This window comes from Giraffa tippelskirchi, chromosome 1 (genome assembly GCF_054371585.1).
Source record: "Giraffa tippelskirchi isolate mGirTip1 chromosome 1, T2T-mGirTip1v1.2.pri, whole genome shotgun sequence".
Taxonomy (NCBI): Eukaryota; Metazoa; Chordata; class Mammalia; order Artiodactyla; family Giraffidae; genus Giraffa; species Giraffa tippelskirchi.
In genome coordinates, this window is record NC_137275.1 from 82760040 (window position 1) to 82773816 (window position 13777).

The 13777-nt window shown below is 36.7% G+C and overlaps 1 protein-coding gene across 46 annotated transcripts in view; it reads left to right on the forward strand.

Moving 5' to 3' along the window:
* The window catches only part of LOC145547098 (uncharacterized), a 745699-nt gene that overhangs the window by 169890 nt on the left and 562032 nt on the right, over positions 1–13777 (forward strand). Inside the window, exon 4 of one of the 46 annotated variants that reach the window (XR_014083570.1) lies at positions 8751–8905. The exons of the other annotated variants lie outside the window; for them this stretch is intronic. The gene's annotated coding sequence lies outside the window, so the exon portion shown is untranslated. Of the gene's footprint in view, positions 1–8750; positions 8906–13777 lie in introns of those variants that run through there. 46 annotated transcript variants of the gene reach the window in all.

Sequence of the window (13777 nt, forward strand, 5' to 3'; positions counted from 1 at the left end):
TATGATGATTATTATAATAATAAACATACTCTTATCAACTCTATCACTTTCAAAAAGATACAATTGAAAAATGTTTATCTAGAGTCATCAGAAAAAAGAGATGAATCAAATATATAAAATCAGAAATTAAAGAGGATATAATACAATTGATACCATAGAAATATAAATGATCATAACAGCTTACTATGAAAAATTATATACAAAAAAATTGGACAGTCTAGAAGAAATAGATAAATTTTTAGAAACATATAACCCACTAAGATGGAATCATAATGAAGTCAAAAATCTGAACTTTTACTTATAGGTTGCTACTAAGGAGATTAAATCATTGATCAAAACATCCAGAAAAACAAAAGTCCAGGGCCAGATAACTTCCCTGATAAATTCTACCGAAATTTTAAAAAGAATTAAAATTAATCCTTTTCAAATTCTAACAAAAAATAGAAGGGAAGGGAAATTTTCCAGACTCATTTAACAAGGCCATCATTACTCTGAAACTAAAACCAGATCATAATGCCACAAGAAAAGAAAATTACAGGCAATATCCATGATGACCATAGATGTAAACATCCTCAATAGAATATTAGCAAATTCAACAATATGTTAAAAAGATTATATACCATGATAAAGCAGGATTTATTCCAAAGATGTAAGGATGTTTTTATCATCAACAAGTCAGTCAGTGTGATATGCCACAGCAACAAAATGAAAGATTAAAAAAATCAGATAATCATCTCAGTAGATGTGGGAAACTATGTTTGACAAAATTAAATATCAATTTTTTTATGATAAAAAAAACCTCTCCACAAAGCAGGTATAGAGGTAATGTACCTCAACATAATGAAGGTATATGACAAGCTCACAGATAATATCATAGTCAACAGTGAAAAACTGAAAGCTTTTCCTCTAAGATCAAGATTAGGATGCTACTGCATGCATGCTAAATTGCTTCAGTTGTGACCAACTCTTTGTGACCTATGGACTGTAGTCTACCAGGCTCTTCTGTCTGTGGGATTCTTCAGACAAGAATACTAGAGTTGGTTGCCATGTCCTCCTCCAGGGGATCTTCCTGATCCAGGGATCAAACCTGTGTCTCTTAAGACTCTTCTACACTGACAGTCAACTTCTTTACCACTAGCGCCACCTGGGAAGCCCCTAAGGATTCTCATTCTTGGCTTTTTATTCAAAACACTATTAGAAGTCCTAACCAGAGCAAATAGTCAAGAAAAAGAAACAAAAGGCATCCAAATTGGGAAGAAAGAATTGAAACTGTCACTATTTGAAGATGACATGATATTATAGGTATAAAACCTTAAAGACTCAGTCAATAAAATTTTTAGACCTAATAAATGAATTAAGTAAAGTTGTAGTATACAGAATCATTATGCAAAAATCACTTGCATTTCTATACACTAATAATGAACTATAAGAGAATTTAAGAACACAATCCCATTTACAAACACATCAAAAAAAATATCTATGAATGCATTTATCCAGGGAGGTGAAAGACATGTATATTGAAAAATATAAGACACTATTGAAAGATACATGGAAAGAAATTTCAGCCTTGTGGATTGGAAGCATTAATATTGTTAAAATGTTCATACTATGCAAAGCAAAGTACAGATTCAATGCAATCTCTATCAAATTCCCATGGTGTTTTTCATAGAAATAAAACAAAAAGTCCTAAAATTAGTATAGGACCACTAAAGACCATGAATTTCCAAAGAAATCTTGTGAAAGAAGAGCAAAACTAGAGACATCGTGCTCCCTGATTTTAAGCTATAATACAATGATGTAATTAAAACAGAATGCTACAAGCATAAATTCAGATATATAGATCATTAGAACAGAATAGAGAGCTCAGAAATAAACCCACATATAGGGTCAATTAATCTGTGACAAAAGAGGCAAGAATATACAAGGAGGAAAACACAGTCTGTTTTATAAATAGTGTTGAGAAAATTATACTGCCACATACAAAGGAATACAACTGGAACACTTTCTGACAGTTCAGTTCAGTTCAGTTGCTCAGTCGTGTTCAACTCTTTGGGATCCCATAGACTGCAGCACACAGGCTTCCCTGTTCATCACCAACTCCCGAAGCTTGCTCAAACTCATGTCCATCAAGTCAGTGATGCCATCCAACCATCTCATCCTCTGTTGTCCCCTTCTCCTCCTTCCTTCAATCTTTCCCAGGATCAGAGTCTTTTCCAATAACTCAGTTCTTCACATCAGGTGGCCAAAGTATTGGAGTTTCAGCTTTAGCATCAGTCCTTCCAATGAATATTCAGGACTGATTTCCTTTAGGATTGACTGGTTGGATCTCCTTGCAGTCCAAGGGATTCTCAAGAGTCTTCTCCAACACCACAGTTCAAAAGCATCAATTCTTCAGCACTCAGCTATCTGACAACATACACAAAAATTAACTCATAATGGGTTAGACACTTGAACATAAGACCTGAACCATAAATGTCTTAGAAGAGAGCATAGGTAGTTACACTTCTTGACACAAGTTTTGATGATGATTTGTTTGAAATTAACGACAAAAGCAAAAGCAATAAAAGCAAAAAGAAACAAAAGCACTCCATAAAATAAAAAAGCTTTGAACAGTAGATGTAACTATCAACAAACTGGAAAAGCCACCTACTGAATGAAAGAATATATTTGCAAATGGTATATCCAGTGAGAGGTTAATGTCCAAAATTTACAAAGATCTCACACAACTCAATAAGAAAAAGCAACCTGGTAAAAAAAATGGGCAGAGGATGGGAATGAACATTTTGTCAAAGAAGAAATACAGATGGACAACAGTCACATGCCAAGATGCTCAACATCACTAATTATCAGAGAAAGTGTTAGTTGCTCAGTCATTTTCAGCTCTTTGTGACCCCATGGACTGTAGCCCACCAAACTCCTCTGTCCATGGCAAGAATACTACAGTGGGTTGCCATTTCCTTCTTCAGGGGATCTTCTCAACCCAGGGATCAGACCCGGGTCCCCTGCATTGCAGGCAGATTCTTAATGTCTGAGCCACCCGGGAAGTCTAATTATCAGGTAACTGCAAATCAAAACTGCAATGAGATATCATCTCACATCTGTAAAAATGGCTATTATCAAAAAGACAACATGCAAAAAATGTTGGTGAGAATGTGGGGAATAAAAGGAAATCTTCATGCACTGTTAGTAGGTATGTAAATTGGTATAGCCACTGTAGAAAGCAGTATGCAGGTTTCTCAAAAAATGAAAAATAGAACCACCATATGATCCAGCAGATCCAGCAATTCCACTTCTGGATATTTTTTTCTGAAGAAACCAAAATAGTAACTAGAAAAGATATATGCACCCCTATGTTCATTATAGCATTATTTACAGTGTTTAGATATGGAAACATCCTAAATGCTCATTGATAGATGAATGGATAAAGAAGATATGGTTCATTTATACAATGGAGTATTTATTGCTCAGTCTTAAAAAAAAAAAAAGAACTGGAATTTTGCCATTTGTGACAACATGGATGGACTTACAAGGTATTATGCTACATGAAATAAGTCAGACAGAAAGGCAAATATTGTATGATTTCACTTATATGTGATGTCTAAAATACAAAAGAATTGAACAAACATAATAAAATAAAAACAGATTTATAGATACACAGAACATGCAGGTGGTTGCCAGAGGGAAAGTACTGGGGACAAGAAAGAAACAGGTGAGGGAGATTAAAAAGTACAAACTAAAACTTGTAAAATAATTGAGTCATGAATATAAAATGCACAGTGTGGAAAACATACTCAATAATTTTGTTATATATTTTTATGGCGACAAGTAACTAGACTTATTTTGGTGAACATTTTGAAATGTATAGAAATATCAAATCACTATGTTGTGTACCAGGAAATAATATAATGTTGTAGGTCAATTATACTTTACACACACAAGAAAACCCACTCAGAAAAAGAGATCAGATCTGGGGTTACCAGAGGTATCAGGGGAAGGAGAAGGAGTTAGATAAAAACAATCAAAAGGACAAACTCCCAGTTACAAGATAAGTACTAGGAATGTATTCAGTAATGTATACAACATGATAAGAAACTGCTGAATTTTACATATGAAAGCTAAGAGGGTAAATCCTAAGAGTTCTCAATATAAAGAAATTATTATTTCTGTTTTGTATGTATATTAAAAGATGGAATTCACTAAACTTATTATGATAATCGTTTCATGATATATGCCAGTCAAATCATTATGCTATACACCTTAAACTTATACAGTGCTGTATGTCAGTTATATCTCAGTATAATTGGAAGGGAAAAGAGTCAAATTGTGAGTAAAAATGTCTGTGGAATAGAAAGTGAAAGTGTTAGTCATTCAGTCATGCCTGACTCTTTGTGACCACATGGACTGTAGCCCAAAAGGCTCCTATGTCCATGGAATTCTCCAAGCAAGAATACTGGAATGGATTCCCATTTACTACTCCAGGGGATCTTTCCAACCCAGGTATTGGACCAGAGTCTCCTGCGTTGGCAGGCAGGTTCTTTACAACTGAGCCACTATGAGAGCCCAATAAAAAGGATATTTTAATAAAAAGTATTCAAATCTTTGAATGTATTTTTTTTCTAATAAATGAGTTCAAATATTTCATTAGAATCTATTAAAATATTTTTTTAAAACTAGGGTGTGGGAGGACTGCCCTGGTAGTCCAGTGATTAAGACTCCATGCTTTCACCGCAAGGACACTCATTTGAAACTTGGTTGATGAATTAAGATTCCACATGGTGCAGGATGCGGCCAAAAAAAGAAAATAAAAAAAGTAGGCTATGGGGAGTATGACCAAGATCAATTATTATAGAAACTAAGTCCACAAAGCAACACTGAAAAAAGTTATTTTGTTCTTATTTTGGGGCTGGTGGTTGGAAGGATGTCTGTCTACTCTAGCTCATGAAAGACTACCCAACAGAGATGGAATCTAAGGAGTATTACTGAACCAGCTACATTAAAGTTGCTGAGGAAATAACTTGTACACAGGCCCCAGCATGGAAAACTTTGCTTGGTTTGTCAGCTAAAAACTATAGCTGTTGCTTAATATGAAAAAAAGGACAGTGGTGTGCAATAAAACTGTCATGCCAGGCTAGAACCAGATCACGGAATGCCTTATTAACCATAGTAAGGAGTTGGGGTTTTACTCTTACTATGATGATAAATCACTGAAGTATTTATATTAAAAAAAAAAGTAAATAACGAATACACATATTAAAGAGACAGTAGAAAGCAAAAGTAGACTATAGAGGCACAAAAGTTGAAGAGGTTGATTTGTTAGAAGGACACTACAATGATGTGTGTAAGAGATGATGATGCAAGATTAATGAGAAATTTCTTGGAAAGAAAGGCATATGGATAAACCCTTTTCTTTTTTATCTGTATTTTCATGATAAATATTTTTGTAACTATATTTATCTCAGAAGTTGTAAAATATAATCCTAAAATTAAAACATTTATCAAGATTTTTCTACTTTACCATTCAGTGTTGAATTCAAAAATAGTTCTTAAGAAGAGAGGCTAATTCATTTTTATAACTTTGGAAGGTGTAGAGGAATGAAGTAAGCCATGGATCTTTCACTAGGGCATCTTTCAACATCAGGTCAGTCTGTATATGATCTCATGCAAAAGGCCTTCAAGATTTGAGCCTACTATTCAGTCTCTCAGCAAAGATCCATATAGTCAAAACTATGGGTTTTCCAGTAGTCATGTATGGATGTGAGACCTGGACCATAAAGAAAGCTGAGCGCCAAAGAATTAATGCTTTGGAACTGTAGTGTTGGAGAAGACTCTTGAGAGTCCCTTGAACTGAAAGGAGATCCAACCAGTCCATCCTAAAGGAAATCAGTCCTGAATATTCATTGGAAGGACTGATGATGAAGCTGAAGCCCCAGTACTTTGGCCACCTGATGCGAAAGCTGAATCATTAGAAAAGACCCTGATGCTGGGAAAGATTGAAAGCTGGAGAATAAGGGGATGACAGAGGAGGAGATGATTGGATGACATCACTGACTCAATGGACCACCATCTCTGGGAGATGGTGAAGGACAGGGAAGCCTGGTGTGCAGCAGTCCTTGGGGTCACAAGGAGTCCAGACATGACTGAACGACTGAACAACAACAACAAATTCAGTCTGTCAAATCTGTGTACAAAATACAAATAACTTAAAAATAGTCACATATCTTTCTAAACCCAAAGGGGCTTAGATATTGTGGGAATAACTTTCAATTATGTTAGAGATCTATTAGTTGGCTCAGTAGTTTGTTTTAGTATACAGCCTTGTCAGTTCAGTTTTCCATTCAGAAGACATTTAGCCTGAGATCCCTGCTACAGGAACAGTAGTAGTTGAAATGCTAAATAACAGTTCTTTACAGGGGCAAGTGTATAGTGTAGGCTGATCTCATCTTGTGTACCTGAGAACTATGAAAAGAGAGTGCATTGTGAAATAGCCTTTATATATATATATATGTATATATATATATGTTAAACTGAATGACCCTCTCTTAGTTTGCACTGTAATTTCTAAGAGATATTTATGGGATAAAACATCTAACTCAATGCCCAATAAAATGGAAAGTGAAATCATAACTGCTTAATGGCAGGATATTGAGCCAGCAAGAGATGTGAAGCCCTGTGGTTTGACTCCTGCCTTTTCTGCTTTCTAGCTGTGTGACCAAGGACAATCAAAACAAACTATCTGAGGTAAAAATTTCTCATGCATGCAACAACAGCAGAAAAGAAAAAAACAATAACAGTGTCCTAACTCCCAAAGCTATTGAAATAATCAAATAAGGCAATGCATATAAAATAATCTGAAAACTCTGTCACTGCTGTTAACTTTTACTACCAGGAGGATTCAGCCTTTGCCTATAGGAAATCTCTTTGAATTTAACTTTTTCCCATAAGTCATATATTCAAATATTCATAAATTCAATATACTTAAATATTTATAAATCCAATGTATTCAAATATTTGTAAATTCAACCCAGTTAGTCTTCTGTGATTTCTAAAAGTACATATTTTCAAATTATACTGCAGTTAAGTAGCACTTCATCTGGATCTGTTACTAAGTCCATGAATTTTATTATTAAAAAAAACTTCATCATTTTTCTGGGAAGTAAATGAAATTTTCAGTCTGGAAGATCTTATGGAGGTACTTTCTAAATTTTTTCATAAATAATGGAACACCCAGACGGGAACGGTTTCTTTTTAGACTCCTTTCTCTGAAGTGTACCCTTCTCTGTTCTTCCAAGGATAGATGAGTGTGACAGATACACATTTCAGGTGCTGTATTTCACAATACCCAAAGACATGCTTTTACCTGGGAACTTCAGAAAGCTGATGACATGATTATTTGAGGTTAGAGAGCAGCACTGTCTCTCATTCTTCCTCTTTCACTGGAAGGCTCAGGGTCTGCTTTACTCCAGGAATGAGCAATAAGAAAATGAACACGTGTAGCTTCTCCCTCCACGCCTTACACACTCTTCAACATTGTAGCTAAGGTTATTGATTTGTGTTAGTTCAAGTACTACACTAGTATCCAAGCTCTTAAAACAGGCACCCGTCCCATCCCACTTCTCACATTTAGGTAAGAAGACAGTGACGCCTCAAGTTTTTATAAACATTAACTCATATAATTTTCCAAAGAGCCCTGTATAATATTTATCTAGTCATCTCCACTTTATAGAGAAGGAAACTGAGGCATAGAGATGTAAAGTCATTTCCACAGAAACTGTGCCTGGGGGACTTCCCTGGTGGTACGTGGTTAAGACTCCATGTTTCCACTGCAAGGGGCATAGGTTCCATCCTGGTTGGGGAACAGAGATGCTGCATGTCATGTGATGCAGCCAAAAATGATAAAAATAAAATTTTAAAAACACTAGACCTGGGTCAGGGACTCAATCTTTCTCTCTTGAGTTTCATGGCATCTTCTTAGGTCACCAGTCAGTTCCCAAAGTCTCCAGGGGAAAAGATTGTTCTGATTATCCCTTGATATATGCAGGGGATCAGTTCCACAACTTCCACCACCTCCCCCATCCTGTGAATCCCAAACTCTATGGATGCCCAGATCCCTTGTAGAAAATGGCATAGTACAGATGTCTCTCTGTATCTGTGAGATCGGTATCAGTGTCTGTAGATATGGAGGACTGACTACTCACATTTTTGAGGAGCCACTTTTGACAACGATGAGATTCCAGTAGGAAAGATCAAGATAGAATCTAGTCCTAAGCAATATTTGGTCTTTTTATAATAATTGCAGAATGATTAAAAATGTTGAAAAGCTTTAACTGATACTCGATATATTTATGGCTGCAGGGAGCACATCTTCCCTGAACTGTGACCATTACACTATTTCACATAGGCCACCAGGCACACATTACATAATTACAGCTTTCAGCTGCTTCTGATTTTGACTGAATTGGAACTAGTGACCTAGAAACAAACAGTGTCATATTCCATTACTAAATGTCTTAGCTAGCCAGTTGCCCTCAGTTTTTTTTCCTGTTAGACCTTAATCATATTTATTACTATCATTCCCATTTTGCCATCAGACAATTTGAAAGCTCTCAAGAATGTGCCCTGACACAAATTATAGCTATTGTTTACACTACCTTCTTATAAAGGCAGACTGTCCCCAGGTGTGATATTCACCTTGAATTATGCCAGCTGCCTTCCTATTTCAGTATTTGTTTTTCTTTTATTCTCTGTCATAGTCTATAAATGATATTAGATGTGGTTGGAATGACAAGTGCCTTCTCAGATCCATAAGCAAAGGTGAATTCAAAAAGGAGCCAACAGACACCTGTCCATAATAACCACGGGAAGCTGATCCTAGGTGTAGAGCAAGGTAAATTGATCCAAAAATGCACTATGTGCTTTCATTTGATTTTTTTTTCATTTCACCTTACAGACTCTAAGAATTCTAGAGGGTACAATGTGAAAAATCACCCTTGCTTCATCATATTTTATCAACAAAATAATGCAAAACTATAAGAACAAGAACTAGTTCTATTTTCCCCCTTTGGCCCTATATACTTTTCTCTATACTTAGATTTCTTGGAATGCTTGACATGTCTACAATGATCTGTGAAATAGCATGCCCAGGTAGAAAGGGAACGTAGATCAATATTGCTTTAACAGAGAGAGTGCTTCATGAAGACACACGGGTACATAATTAAACATAACAAACATTTCCCAAGGACAGATCTCTCAACTCAGCAAAATCAAACTCACATTTCCTTGTGCTTTACTCTGATGAGAACTTCATATCTTTGGAGTGCTATAAAGGGATCCAGAGGTCAATTTTGATGGCTATTTATAGAAAATGATAGGCACCCAGCTTAGAGATAAAGCTGAACTGAAACAAGTATAAACACTATAGAATGATGTACTCAGGCAAACGGTTTGCACTTAATCTGTATTTGAGATTTCAATTTTTAAAGAATTCCTTTAGCTGACATTTGTTGTAATTTCCTTACAAAGTTAAGAGCATGACTTTTTCTCATAATAAAGCAAATCCATGAAGATGAAGCTATAAAAATGATGTTTTGTTTTAGGAATAATGTGTATCAGCACATAGCGTTTCTTACAATTGAAGTAATCAGGGACTGTGATACATAAGTACATTGACTCCACAGTGTATGTTTCTTAGTTGCATGCATGCTAAGTTACGTCAGTCATGTCCCACTCCTTGTGACTCCATGGACAACAGCCCTCCAAGATTCTCTGTCCATGGGATTCTCCAGGCAAGAATACTGGAGTGGGTTGCCATTCTCTTCTCCGGGGATCTGCTGGAGACAGGGATCAAACCTGTGTCTCTTATGTCTCCTGCATTGGCAGGTGGGTTCTTTACCACTAACACCACCTATTTCTTAGTTTGAGTCGGTCAAAAGCAAATACTAAAGCAAATATATCTGGATAGTGAAGGAATGAACAGATAAGAAACAAAAGGGAGGGCAACCATTAAGGTTTCATTAGTGAGTGGATTACTGCAGTTGGGAACTGGAGCTCAGTCCTGCTCTGGATCCTTTGAAGAGATTTTGTAGAATTATTGCAGTCAAGGGAGGAAAGCAAGAAGCTACATACCTACTGCTGTTCACTGGTTGATAGACACTCATGGTGGCATAACTTCCTGCCAAACACAGTCCCAATGCCAAAGACTGACCTCAGGAAAAGGGGAGCAGAAAGCTGTAGGTATGAGTAAAATCAGTTCACCAAAACAGAATCTGACTTCAGAGGTGGGCTAAGGAATATGAGAGGACCACCCACTATGTCAGCCATAATACATAAGGAAAACCCTAAGGCAAGGAAGCACCCCACAAAGGCGACAACTATCTAGATGGATCATATTCTTAAAAATTGAGAGAGCACTTCAGCAGTAGCTACAAAAGAAGGTTTCAAGCTCTCATTTTCCCAGTGTCATTATCTCTGTCTACTTAAAGTTTTGATGGATAACTATTCCCCCCGTAAAGAGAAAATTCTCTTTAACACTTTCTTCTTTCCTACATATGTGAGAAGCATGTTTGTTGCTCACTAAATGCCATTGTCAAGCTGTCAGCTCAGTTTCCAAAGACAGTTAATTTTGTAAAGATACATAGATTCAGGCTCAGGGGAGATTTGAAGTGATTTAAACCAGCACATCCATGTAAGTACAGGTTTCCAGGCTTCCATTCCCTACTTTGGAATTTAAGAGAATCCCAATACACTGAAGCCTTCCCAGGTGGCGAGTGGTAAAGAATCTGCCTGCCATGCGTGAGACACAGAGCTGTGACTTTGATCCCTGGGTCAGTAAGATCCCCTGGAGTAGTAAATGGCAACCTGCTCCAGTATTCTTGCCTGGAAAATTCCATGGACAGAGGAGACTGGCAGGCTATAGTCCGTGGTGTCACAAAGAGTCGGACACAATTGAACACAGCACACCAGCAGCAAGATATTGAATGGATAGGGCCATTTGTTCTGGAAGGGTAGTTCATATATGGTTAAGCAAATTTTCAGGGTTCAGGAAGATGTCAGTGCTACTGTGTGAACAGTAAGAGATGTTCCAACCGCTACAAAATATGTCTTTTTTGAATAATATTGAATATCATCCTTAGCACTGGTGATATGGTATAGATACTCCTGGAATGTTCTGGGAAACTGGCTTGTCTCCAACATGTCTCCCTGGGAGTCCGCAATGAGTGGTTGTGACCTGGGTGGAGCACAGACACTCACTCACTGCAGACTCAGTCACGTCCACAGCGTCGTTAATCTTCTCTCTCCAGCAGAAGCCCACATACCTCTAAGCCTTGTATAGTGCTCCCTCATTTCTTCCTGGGTTCTTGGAATTTTTGCTTCTTGTGGGCATGAGGGAAGTAGGAGTCTGACACTGCTGCTTTTCTTCTCACTCTATTTTTGTGATATGATTATCATCATAGAGATTCTAGGGCTTAGACATTTGAGCCTTATCTAGTACAGCTCTCTTAAAACCTTAACTTCAGAGCTTACATTTGGAAATTAAAAACACTAGGAACTATTCTCCTTGGACTCAGATTCTGCTTTTGCACCCATTACCTGAGACTGACTATTAGAGGTAGCCCAGCTAGCTGAGCTGCACATAGGGCCACTGGACATCAAAAAGGAAAATTGCAAAGAATATTTCAGAGTTTTGTATGCCATAAATATCACCTGTAACCTGGAATCATGAGCAATCTCTATATGCATTAGAGACCCTATATAATAACAGTGTATAAATAGGCATATATTGAAATGGTTTTGACTGAAAGTTTTAACTACTATGTGATTTAGCTGCTATATAATTTAGACTTAAATTTTTTAATGAAGCAATAATAGTACTTTTGAAAATGTACTTGAAATAAAAGCCCATACATAACTTTGATAAAAAGCAATGATCCATATTTCACAAATATATTTCTTTTGTTATGAGTTAAACATAACAAAGAGGTTGACAAATTTGTTTTTACTACACCAAGTTATGTTATATAGCTTCTTAATTTTTCTTATTAAATTATCTGCTCTTTCTCACAGACACCCCCACCACATACACTGTGGTAGTCTTCTAATTTCATGGCTGTAGTGACCATCTGCAGTGATTTTGGAGCCCAAGAAAATATAGTCTGTCACTGCTTTCACTTTTCCCCCTTCTGTTTACCATGAAGTGATGGAACTGAATGCCATAATTTTAATTTTTTTGAATGTTGAGTTTCAGGGCAGCTTTTCACTCTTCTCTTTTATCCTCATCAGGAGGCTCTTTAGTTCTTCCTTTTCTGCCTTTATGGGGGATCATCTGCATATCTGACTTTGTTGATATTTCTCCCATCAGTCTTGATTCCAGCTTGTGATTCACCCAGCCTGGCATTTTGCACAATATACTCTGCATTTAACTTAAATAAGCAAGGTTACAATATCCAGCCTTGGTGTACTCCTTTCCCAATTTTTTTACTTGCTCTCCATTTCCAAGAAAAACTAAAAATGGAATTGACAACAGCATTTGCATTGGTCGTTGACATCTTCAAAGGTTTTAACACTGGCAATAGGTGCCCAACATGCAGATATTTGGGCTTCCTAGGTGGCTCAGTGGTAGAGAATCCGCCTGCCAAAGCAGGAGATGTGGTTCTGATCCCTGGGCCAGGAAGATCCCCTGGAGAAGGAAATGGCAGCCCACTCCAATATTCTTGCCTTGGAGATCCCATGGACTGAGGAGACATGTGGGCTACAGTCTGTGGGATCGCAAAGAGCCAGCCATGACTGAGCATGTATGCACACATGCATGCAGGTATTTGCTTCTTCAAACTCAAGCTGTGAGCAGCCAGCAGGAAGATATTATAGAATGACTGTGGATATTGTCATTTTCATAGGGCATCAGCAGTGCTGATAGAGCTTTGGATAGCTAGTATCCACATCACAGCTGCACCTTTAGGGACCATTGTTGGTACAGTTGCTGCTTTCACCATCAGTGGCAACAGAGTATGTCCACAAGCAAGTTAGAAGAAGAAGAGAGGAAACTGAGAAGTTATGTGGAAGACTGGAGGACTGATGTATGGAGATTATCAGAAGTTTCAAAGAGGAGTCCAAAATTTTTTAGATAATGTAAGAGAAAGAGCTACAAAGAAGTTTTATGCTTATAACTATGATCAAATTTATTTTAGAAATAAAGGATTAAGTGATCTAGGAATCCAAGTGTGTGTGTATGTGTGTATATGTGTGTGTGTTCATCTATGCTTCAACGAAATAATTGTCAAAGTAAATTCAAGATTTTGGTCCTATTTTTACTCCTATAAGTCCTGAGAGTTTATATAATTATTTTAAAATACTGTATTTTCTCATTTTAATTGAATATATCAATGCCTGTCCTGCTTGCCTCACTTTCTTGTTGTATGGATAAAACAGAATAATGCTTATGAAAGTGATTGGTAAATTATAAAATGCTTTACAAATGCAAGCATTATTGTTTTCCAAATTAATTTGATGAATAATATATTGAACAGTTTTGTAACAAGGAAAAAAGACCTAATAATACTAACTTCAAAAGAAAAAATGGAATGGCATTTTCTGAGTACAGCAAGATCATTGATTTCAAAGTCCAGGTGATAATCAGAATTTAGGTCTCATGGGAATAGGAACTAGAATAAAAACTAAGTATTAAAGATCTTCTGTCACATCTCTTGGGTCATAGGGTTTCTCTTAGTGCTCTGCTTTCTGTTGGTCTATCCTATTTATCTCTCTGTTAATTGTTTTCCTTCCT